Source organism: Montipora capricornis, chromosome 5, assembly GCF_036669925.1.
Source record: "Montipora capricornis isolate CH-2021 chromosome 5, ASM3666992v2, whole genome shotgun sequence".
NCBI classification, from domain to species: Eukaryota; Metazoa; Cnidaria; class Anthozoa; order Scleractinia; family Acroporidae; genus Montipora; species Montipora capricornis.
In genome coordinates this window covers 19,081,794-19,091,697 of record NC_090887.1, presented here as the reverse complement: position 1 = coordinate 19,091,697, position 9,904 = coordinate 19,081,794, and the positions used below count along the sequence as shown (strand labels likewise).

At 38.9% G+C, this 9,904-nt stretch overlaps 1 protein-coding gene across 1 annotated transcript in view; it reads right to left on the bottom strand.

Moving 5' to 3' along the window:
- The window catches only part of LOC138049805 (doublesex and mab-3 related transcription factor 3, truncated-like), a 199,411-nt gene that overhangs the window by 186,208 nt on the left and 3,299 nt on the right, over positions 1–9,904 (bottom strand). The gene's annotated exons all lie outside the window — the stretch shown is intronic.

The window sequence follows — 9,904 nt, the reverse complement described above, 5'->3', positions numbered from 1 at the left end:
TCTTCTCAAAGTGCAGATGTTTGCGAAACTAGAATTAAAGCTCTTTCTTATAGATAACAGCAAGATGCAGAACGTGTCATTGTAAGAGATATCTTGCCAGCGCCCGAAATATCTCAACCGCCGGTAGGAGCGGCTGGGCTCAATAACTCCAAGGAATGCGACGAGATTTTCGATATGCGATTTAAGAAGAAAACACTTAAAACAGCTTATCGATCTGTCAGTCAGTGATGAACACCGTACAAATATTTGCCCAACAATCGCAGATAACGCAAAACAGCTACTTTAATCTTTTGAGGTTATCTGTTTCAAAACAAGGAGTTATCTTTAATAGTCATTGCGCCAAAAACAAAACACGAAGGTAGAGAAAAAATCCTCGGCAGAGAAATGTAAAAGCGCGCGGCAATAAATTTCCGACAGATCGTCTGGAGCTCAAGGTTAAGATTAAATGTCTAGTCTCGTTGAGCCTCAGTCGTATCATTAGATTATCGTTTTCTGAAAGCTTTTGTGACACCTGAAAAGACCGGAAGAGTGGTCTATACAGTAATACATCCGTACCAAAACAAAAAACCGATATGCACATAAAGCGCTTGGAATATTAGCAGTAAACAATTTTATTTTAGGGAAATTCACACCATTTCTGAGTTAGGAAGAGTGCTCTTGATCAGCAGGGTAAATGGCCTTCAACCTTAGACGAGCGAAGGGGAATGTTTTCAGCGATTATCACGAAACATTTGCAAATATATATGGCGTTGTGTTTCGCTGAGTCGTAACAGATGTAAGGCATTTGGATGAGATTTCAATAATTACTTTTTATCGCATATCGTAAACCAAAGTCGGGAAAAAACCAGGACTGATATCGACTTTTATCTTTGTTTGAGATATTAAAACAAACAAGAAAAACACTTCCTAAGTGTTTTTAGCGTTGACTCCAGATATTGTTGAGGCTGAAATGGTAGCCTTTTTGCATCGCAATTAGCACATCTATCAAGTGATAATTTCACGTTCGCTTTGTGTAACTTTTCAATTAAAACGTTGAATTTACTTAAGAAAAAATTAAAGGCACATCTATTAAATAGGGGAGATTGCTTTGACTCGTTGAGGACGAAAGTTCAAAGTACGAAGCAGGCCTTTGGACGCCACCTAAATTTCTAGGAATACACAGTAATAATAATGACAGTAATATTGAACGTGATAAGAAAATGATATATCTACAGGCTTCATGTTGAAGATGGCATCTTATTTTAGTGTTAACAGAGCCTCAAAAGAAGAAAGCAGGAAATTAATTAATTTTCACTGAGTCATATGTGAAAGAAGTAATGAACAGCTTGTATCTACTCGCCGACAATGACCAAGCGAATACTGAGGACACATCGTCAATGCTCTTAGGGAAGACGATTCTAGTCCCAAAAATATTTTTCATTATTTTCTATTTCTTTCCATTCTCATAAACACATTTTGGAAGCGAATTTTTCAGTCGAGCCTTTTCCTTCTTCAACCGACACTAATTTCTTCAGTTTGTTTTGCCAAACAAGTATCTCGTTTCCGCTTTAAATGTGACTTAGTGAATGCAGACTTTCGAAAACAAATGGCTCCTTATACAGCTGAGAATTGCAGTCAATACAAAGTTATATACATCTCGTTTATTAAAGCCATGGAAATTTTTTGTAATAAGATTTGCAGCAAATTTACTCAAATAACTTGGAAGTCTATTACCGAACACCCAAATGTTTGAATTTCTGCGACATGTACGAATGCTAAAAAGAATTGAGCACCTTCTTGAGCCGCAAGAATTCATCAAGTCTAGTCTCAACGTTGTCTATAGATTTAACAACCTTCATAGATTCAGAGGGACAAAATGACTAACGATGACCCAGGCAATCACTTTTGGTAACATAAATGACACTAATTTTCCGGTGATATCCTCGTTTACCAACCTTTCCGGCATCTGTTTTCTTTTTCAACCGATTGCTCATAAAATCTAGTCGGATTTACGCCACATTTACCCTAAAATCCCATCAATCTACATAACCGCCATTCTTTGGGAGAAAGGAGGAAAAGAAACTTCTAGACGGCGATAAGCGGGTCATTAGATCAGTATTTGAAGATTCAGTCCAAACAAGATGTGCTGGGGCGATTTGAAGAGTCTCTGAATGGCATTAACAAGTACGTGAATAAACCCAGTTTTGCTCGATATTAAGGATTCGTGGTAGACAAGAAGCAATACCGTGTAAATTGTATTCTCGGTTGGAAGATCTGCAAAATTTGAATTTATACAGAATTCAAAACTAATGAAAAATAATAGATTTTGATTTTCCGTAAGTTGTTACGAATTCTTGGAATAATGAACTGATAACATCGAGCTCTTCTATAGTCTGAATACTCTGGCATTAAATTCTTTTACGTAGATTTCACACGTTGCCCAAAGATACCCTGACGAGACAGTGAAACTGCTGGGAACCAACTTTTGAGTCATCAATTCTGAAATAGCAATTTGGTGATGTGTTTCTTTCTTGCCACTGAGAAGTCGATAACAATGATATATATTTACATATCTTCCTAATTTCAGTGGTATGGTACCGATAAATTTAGTCTTCTCCGGCAAAAATACCCTGACTTGTGCTTTATTTCATTCGTTGAAAATCCGACAAGCTAACCAATCCCGCAAGGACGACCACATGCTGCCAGAGATAGACTAAACACCGCGTGGAACTCCGTGCCCTAGTCCTAATACTAGTGTATGGGTTCTTTGCGGTGTTAACAAGGTTTGAGGTTAGTATTCTTTATCCCACAAGACTTGACAGTCTAATCTTCTGTAGATGTATTTAAAAAGGCAACTGGTTTTCCTCCTCAGTAATTTTAAAACACTCCAGCCGAGTGTTAGTCCGCTCGGGCTTCGAGCTCTCGTGGGTGCATGGGCCTTAAACGTCCCACCATCCCACAGTGTTAGCAGCAGCTGCATGTGAATCGGGGCCCACGATTGACTCAGTTGGTTCTGCACCAGACCTGCTACCGTGCAAGAGATCACAAGATCAACACCCCGGCCGGACCAACCAGGGGTTTCAATAGAAGCCGGTTACCGGCGGTATACCGCCGCCTGCTTTGCCTCACACCGCCGGCTAGTTTGCCTTGATTTTCACTACAAAATGCTATCATAAATTTGTCAAACTGCCGCCTTCAATGGGCTATCATGAACGGCTATTTCAGAAGTTATTGAAGCCCCTGACCAACCACTCGGGGTCTTCAAAAATGACTGAGGAAAAAGTTCTGCAAATGGTTAGGCTTTCTAGTCTTCTCGGAAAGGGCCAAAAAACGGCGTAGGCGCTCCAGCGTGGGCCCAGTCTCGCAACACTTGTGTGGGACGTTAAAGAACCCACAAACAGTCCGAGAAGATTAGGATTTAGATTTTGTTGTCTCGTGAACGTTTTTTCTCTCTTTCTTAGATCTCTGGACAAAAAGCAATACCATAAACAACTATCAGATATAACTGAACGTTGAAATTTTCCTAACGTTAATTTCAAAACCGGTACAGGAGCTGTTTCAAAACACATTAAATCATGAACATTCAGTGATGGGTCCATGTTACAATTTTAGTCTCTGGACGAAATAATGGTTACTTAAGTAAGCAATGCTTATCATTCCTGAAGTCACAAAAAACACGATAAGAATCAACAAATAATATCTTGTGACTACTACTAAAACACCAAGTGACCGACAAAACGCTCGGCAAGGCCTGAAATTCAGGGAGAATTAAACCAATAAATCAACTTGTGGAGATGAATTTGTCGAAAGCACGACTGAGATTTGTCCCTACAACGGACGTTCCTAGATTCGTTTCTCAACTGAAACTTCTACTATCTTGACAAGTACAAACCAGACTACGATTTAGCACGATTTGGACTCACTTACACTCTTGGAAATGAAATAAACCCGACCTCTTGACGGTATTTGTCACTTGTTGACCTCTTAAAGGCTCATTTATAGCCCAAGAATGCAATACTACGACATGCTTTCTATTCGTGCTATGAGCCTACCGCATTAGAATCACCGGTCAAGAGCTTAAGATTGCTTCCTATCAAGATGACTGCAGGGTGCTCAATAAAAGTAACTTCTCAAGTGTGTATTTGACGGGGGTTTTCATACCCAAGTATCTGCCCATTCCCAAAGTTTATTTGACAGCTCATGAGATATCACTTTTATTTTTTTCATTTCTGGACACTTCAAATGACATTTTGTTATCGTATACCAGCCATGTTAAGGGATCTGTAACGGTCGATAAGTGAAGTTATCTGACCCGAACACACGTAGCGTCATGATAATGGTATCATAGGCCGAGTGCAAAATTGTGAAGATATGAGCTGCCTGTGAAACTGATACCACTAACAGAAGCAATTTAATGAGTTTCAATGAGAAAGACTTCCTTGTGAAATGCGAGTAGACCCAAAATGCACCGATAATCAGCAACAAATTCGATTTAAATTGTTTCAATCGGAAATTTCCATGCGACTTCGACCTTGTAAAGTACAACACACTGAGTGATGGGTAACATGCCGAGACCAGCTATCATTTCCATCATTGGACATCCGCTCAAGACCCTGGGAACGAGGTTGTGACGTTTTTCCAGGACTATCACTGACCGTTCATAAAAGACAAACAAGAAAAATTGTTAAATGACCTTTAGCAAGACATTACTAAATGACAACATTAAGCGACCTGCCGTTGTGCATCTCTATGATTCTCTAAGCAACAATCAAAGATTAACTTGTATCTATTTACGATAAGCGACTAGAGTATCCCTAGCACTTGTGACATGGCCTTTCTAATTCAACTTACAAGAAATATAATCCACTTTTGCACTTATCTTAAGTTTAAAAAGAAGAAAATGATTCATAAGGGACAAAGAAGCGAATCCGAATCCCGTTTCCTCACCGGGCCGTCTACAGGATTTCCAAAAAGAATGGGGGGGGGGGGGGGATGCGAGTGGTGAAGAAACTTAAGGAGTATAGGAGGTGAAGGGAAAACAAGCTCCGAAGGCGCACGCTCCGGGAAGAGTCCAAGAGAATTCTCCTCCCGGAAATTCTGAAATTTGGAGCCCGTATAATGCATTCCCTGCATTTTGGAGCAAGATTCTTTTGCTTTTTTCATGAACAAAGTTTGGCCAATCCAAGGTTCGTGTTTTGTGGCGAACGTTTGTTGTTATTTGCAAAAGTCAGGGTGATTTCCTAATCAAAATAGGCGACACATTCAAGTGAAATATATAATTGTTAGCGAGAGCCGGCCGCCGGTTCTTATTGAAAACCCTGGTCTACATTTACAACACTTTTCTCGTTTACGTAACATACGGACAAATCAAAGAAGAAAAAAAATATGAAGGAAATTAATCTAAACATATCCAGGTTTGAAAAAAAATTTACTCAAAGTTGGGACACCAGTATTTGATGAGCTCCTGATATACTGGAATAAATTGAATAAATTGGAGATAGGGGGAAAAGCGGTTCAGTGGTTTGGGCATTTGCCTTGGGATCCGGAGATCCCAGGGGGGATCCGGAGATCCCAGTGAGTTCTCACCACTCGTTGAATTTCATCTTGGTAATGAATCCCAAGTTCAAGTGCCCGGCCGCAGCTGTAAATAGCCAACTGGTTTGCCTTCGGCCAGTTGGGATTCTTAAAGAAACTGGAGTAATTGACTTCATTTTTCAATTTTGCAACTTATGTATCTTCTGTAGCTTCATCATTAAAGTGACTTTAATTACTTGGCAAGTAAAGTCAAATTCCAGGCCGTTTTCCCAAAACGATACACTGTAACTGGTTTGACTGAATAATGGCCGACGAATACGTCGTGAAGGAAAGCACTTGATCAGTATCACATGCGAGTTAAAAATGCGCAAAAATGACCTAACGCTGTTCATTTGACCAAAACAATTCACAAGGGCCTAACCAAAGGCGAAAAAGATGTGAGTAATCTTGTACCCTCGTAAGACAGCAGTGCGGTGCTTGTATCTTTACAGCTGGGACAACACAAAAAACCAGCGCCAGAGTCTTGAGCATCGGGGAGGCATTTTGAGTCGACGAGTAGAGCCTCAAATCACTTAAGTGGAGCGATCATTTTTTAGGGAACACAAGCTACGGCTTAATTGTTTTGCCTCGGAACAGAGCTGCAAGTTTAAAAGCTTATTTCGTAAAATTTCACAATCGAATATTCAGAAACATTCGCTCCTCCTTTTTTCACTATATCGTGTCAACAGGATTCACAAAGACTAAAATACATCACTTAGCAGCTGTAAAAAATGTGTGTTATTAGCACTTCGCAAACCAAATCCCTTAAGGTAAGGTTAAAAGCATCTCAAGACAAAGCAGTAAAGGAAATAAATTACTTACAATGACGTTTGTTACCCTTTTTTAGTATCTAAATATTAGAAATTTATGCTCTACGTTGTTGTTCTCTTAACAAAGTGTACATTTTCTTCTTAGAAGCGTTGTATATCCCACGTAGCTTTTTGCACACGTAGGAGTAAAACGATGCCCATCTTAGTTACGGAGAATACCTTTTGTATGATTTCAAAAGGAGGTTCAGATCTTTTTCACTCCACTTTTCCCTCCCACACAGGAAATATTGAGTTTCTGTTAAAAGCATTGATTTTTAACAATGAGAGTTTGTTTGTGCTAATTACAATTTTAAAATCCCTGTACAAAAAAGGGGATCAGTATCTCTTTTAGTATCTTCCTACTACAAAAGCCAAGCGTATATTGACGCCTCCATTTATCCAGGAAAAGTCTCGCTTATCAATGTCACAGCCACCTTTTCAAGAAACTGCAATAAAAGGGCAGTAATGTACGATGATATTAGTTGCCATGAATCCGTTGTCGTAGCACGACAAACACACAAAGAGACACGTGCTGACAACCAAGTTCTGACTTTAGATTTACTATCTTCTCCACAATAAGCGCGAAATTTCAATCCTAGTTGACAGGCGTATTTTACCTTTCTCGTCGATTATTGTTCAGTGGTTTAGGATTTCACCTCAAAATTGGAAGGTCGCAGACTCGAAGTCTAATTTTTCCGAGTTTACCTCTCCTTAAGAATTGACTTCTTCGTAGGCCCAACTTGTAACAAATATGTTTTCAAAATATTCATCTGTCTCACGTTTAAGTGAGAGATTTTAAGGTTAAAAATGGAAACCTTATTACCAAGAACTACTTTAGGATAAATCTTATGAAGCAAAATACAGGCAGGTACATTAAAATGTTTTAGCAAATTAATATGAGCGAGGTATCAAAACAATGTCAAGTGCACACATCGTTTTGCTTTGCCCATCTTTAATCTTTTTACTAGCCATAATTTTTTTTTAAACTAAAGAGAACTGCCTTTTTCCCAGAAGTTAAGTAAATTTTTTCTTGCAGTTATATAGCAGAAGCTACATTTGGATATAACTGCTTCCAAGCTACTTTCAAGTTATACACTATAAACGAAAACGTGCATGTGCTGACAAATATACCATGCAACAAGAAAACATGATACTAAGGGTGCGCTCGATTGACCATATTCCGGAATAGGAATACATGGAATAGACGCTAGAAATCGTTCGTTTTTACGGAGATTCACATTAAAATTGTCAAACACCTGCTAAAATGCTATTTTAAACATATCTTTATTATCCTTGCTGCTTCAAAACGCCAGACATACCGTTTTAAATCATCACCCCGCGTATTCTTATTCCGGAATAGGATCAATCGAACGCACCCTAAGATAGAATAGAGAGATTTTCAATCGAGTGTCGGAAGTAATTAACGTATTGCTTTGGTTTTGCATTACTTCACTCAGTGATTGGTTCAACAGTGTTCGAGACTAACTTTCTTACTAATTCGCCCTTTGGGCAACCAGTTTTGATTTTTGGTTTCCCATCTTCTAAAGACCTGTTGCCCATTAAAACTCAAAGGAAGCTTGTAAAAATGTCAGTTTTGTGTAAAATGTGTGTAAAATGGGTTTGACAGAGCAGCGCGACTCCTGCTGTGTGTCCATGGTGTTCTAGTAGCCTTCACACTTTTGCTTTGACGTACATACATGTATCTTTAAGCGATTTGCCTTTTCTATAAGAGATCCAGGGAGATTCCTTGACTGTCTCTCGGAGGTTAGTCTGGTTTTGAATTAAGTTCCATTTTCTTTAAGCCTTCCAAAGTTGATTGAAACTGCGCGAAAAAGGGTAGAATTTTCTTGTGTGCTTGTATCTTAGCGCATTTGGCCGCGCGAAAACTGGGTTGCATTGTAACAAGCATTCCTTTCGCGCCGAGAAAGATGACGGCTACGAACATGTTCCTCCTTCCAATCTGTTTTGTGGTTTGTACATTGTACCAATATGTTTTTAACAGAAAAATAAATAACGGCAAACAGATGTAACGTTGTTTATTTTTTTATCACAGTTGCGGTGACTACGCCATATTACTGGTCACTTTCTTCGTTGCAAATCACATCGTTCCGCAAAATATTAGTCGAACAAAAATTCTGATTGCCCGCCGGGCAAGTCTTAGAGTTGTTTTACTTGCCCACGGATATATTTCCGTTGCCCTGGGCAACCGGGCAAGCGTTAGTGTCGAACACTGAGTTCAAAGTTCTCGCGCCACTTTTTCAACCAATCAAGAGTGAAACCAAAACCAATCGTGGCTCGCGCGTGTGTACATTTTCCCGCGCTTTGTGTCGGCTACGTGTAATTACTTGGTTTTACGACACTAGATTGAAACTCGCTACAAATGAAGATTTTCCAGATAAAAGTTTAGTCACAACACTGCAGAAGACATTTGAATAACTGATATAAATGATAAACTCATTGCCTCCCGGGAGTGAGACTTAACGACGGTGCCTACTATTGTTATTGCGCATACGTTCTGCGCATCTCGAGATACTCGGGTTTCCTATCTGTGATGCTTACTAATACAGTGACATTAATTTTTTGCGCGGTTTAAAATTATCCGGAGAAAGTATATCTTAGTAAGTACTCTTGGTATCTAAAAAGAAAATATTGGGGGTAGCCATGCATTTTTGAGAGATAATTAATTAAGCTTCAATTTGAGAAAGAACGCCATACATTGCTTTGTATTTTAAAGCTTTTTACAAATATTATTCAACAATTATCTTTGAAAAGTGCGTAGTTGCCCCAATTTTTCTTGTGGATTTTAATAGTACTTGTTAAGATCTACATTTCCTGCATAATCATACCAGGGCAAAAGGGCCTTTGAATTAGTAGGCACCGTCCTTAACAGATTCTCAACAGACAATTTTACTCGTCAACTGCAGGCACCATAGGGACCACTGCTGCAGCAGATCTAGGGGGGTTCGGGGGGTTTGATCCTCAACCCCTCTAACTTAAACAGCTAACGTCAAAAACTTGTAAAAATATAAAATTAATACAGTCAGTCTTAATTGCAATAAATTCAAAACCAAGTTACGTCTCTGCCGCTCAATAAAGCCAAAACGTTTTCTCCTTAAAAAAAAAACAATAAATTTTTGGTTCACTGTGAATGTGTGGTTCTTTTAAATTGCAGTATATGTTTATCATAGTTTCAGAAATGCAAATTTGCATCGTTTTTACGCAGTTTTGTTGTATTTTGATGCCAAAAAATGGCATTTTAACTTTAGACATCTGTACAGTATTTCTTTTTCTTTGTTTGTCATTTGATGATCCAGGATATCAGGAGAGCCCAAGTGCAGGCAAATATGCATCTAGTCCAATGTACTTTGTTAACATAAATCAACTCTAGAATTCAATGAAATTTATTCTGCCACCTTTCGTAAGACCTGATCAGATCTAAAGTGCATGGTGACTGTGCAGACGACTGGCATATTTTTTCCTTCACCCTAAAGTCTAATGTTGTTAGTAATCAAAAACACAGTGTGAACTCTTCTACTGTCTTC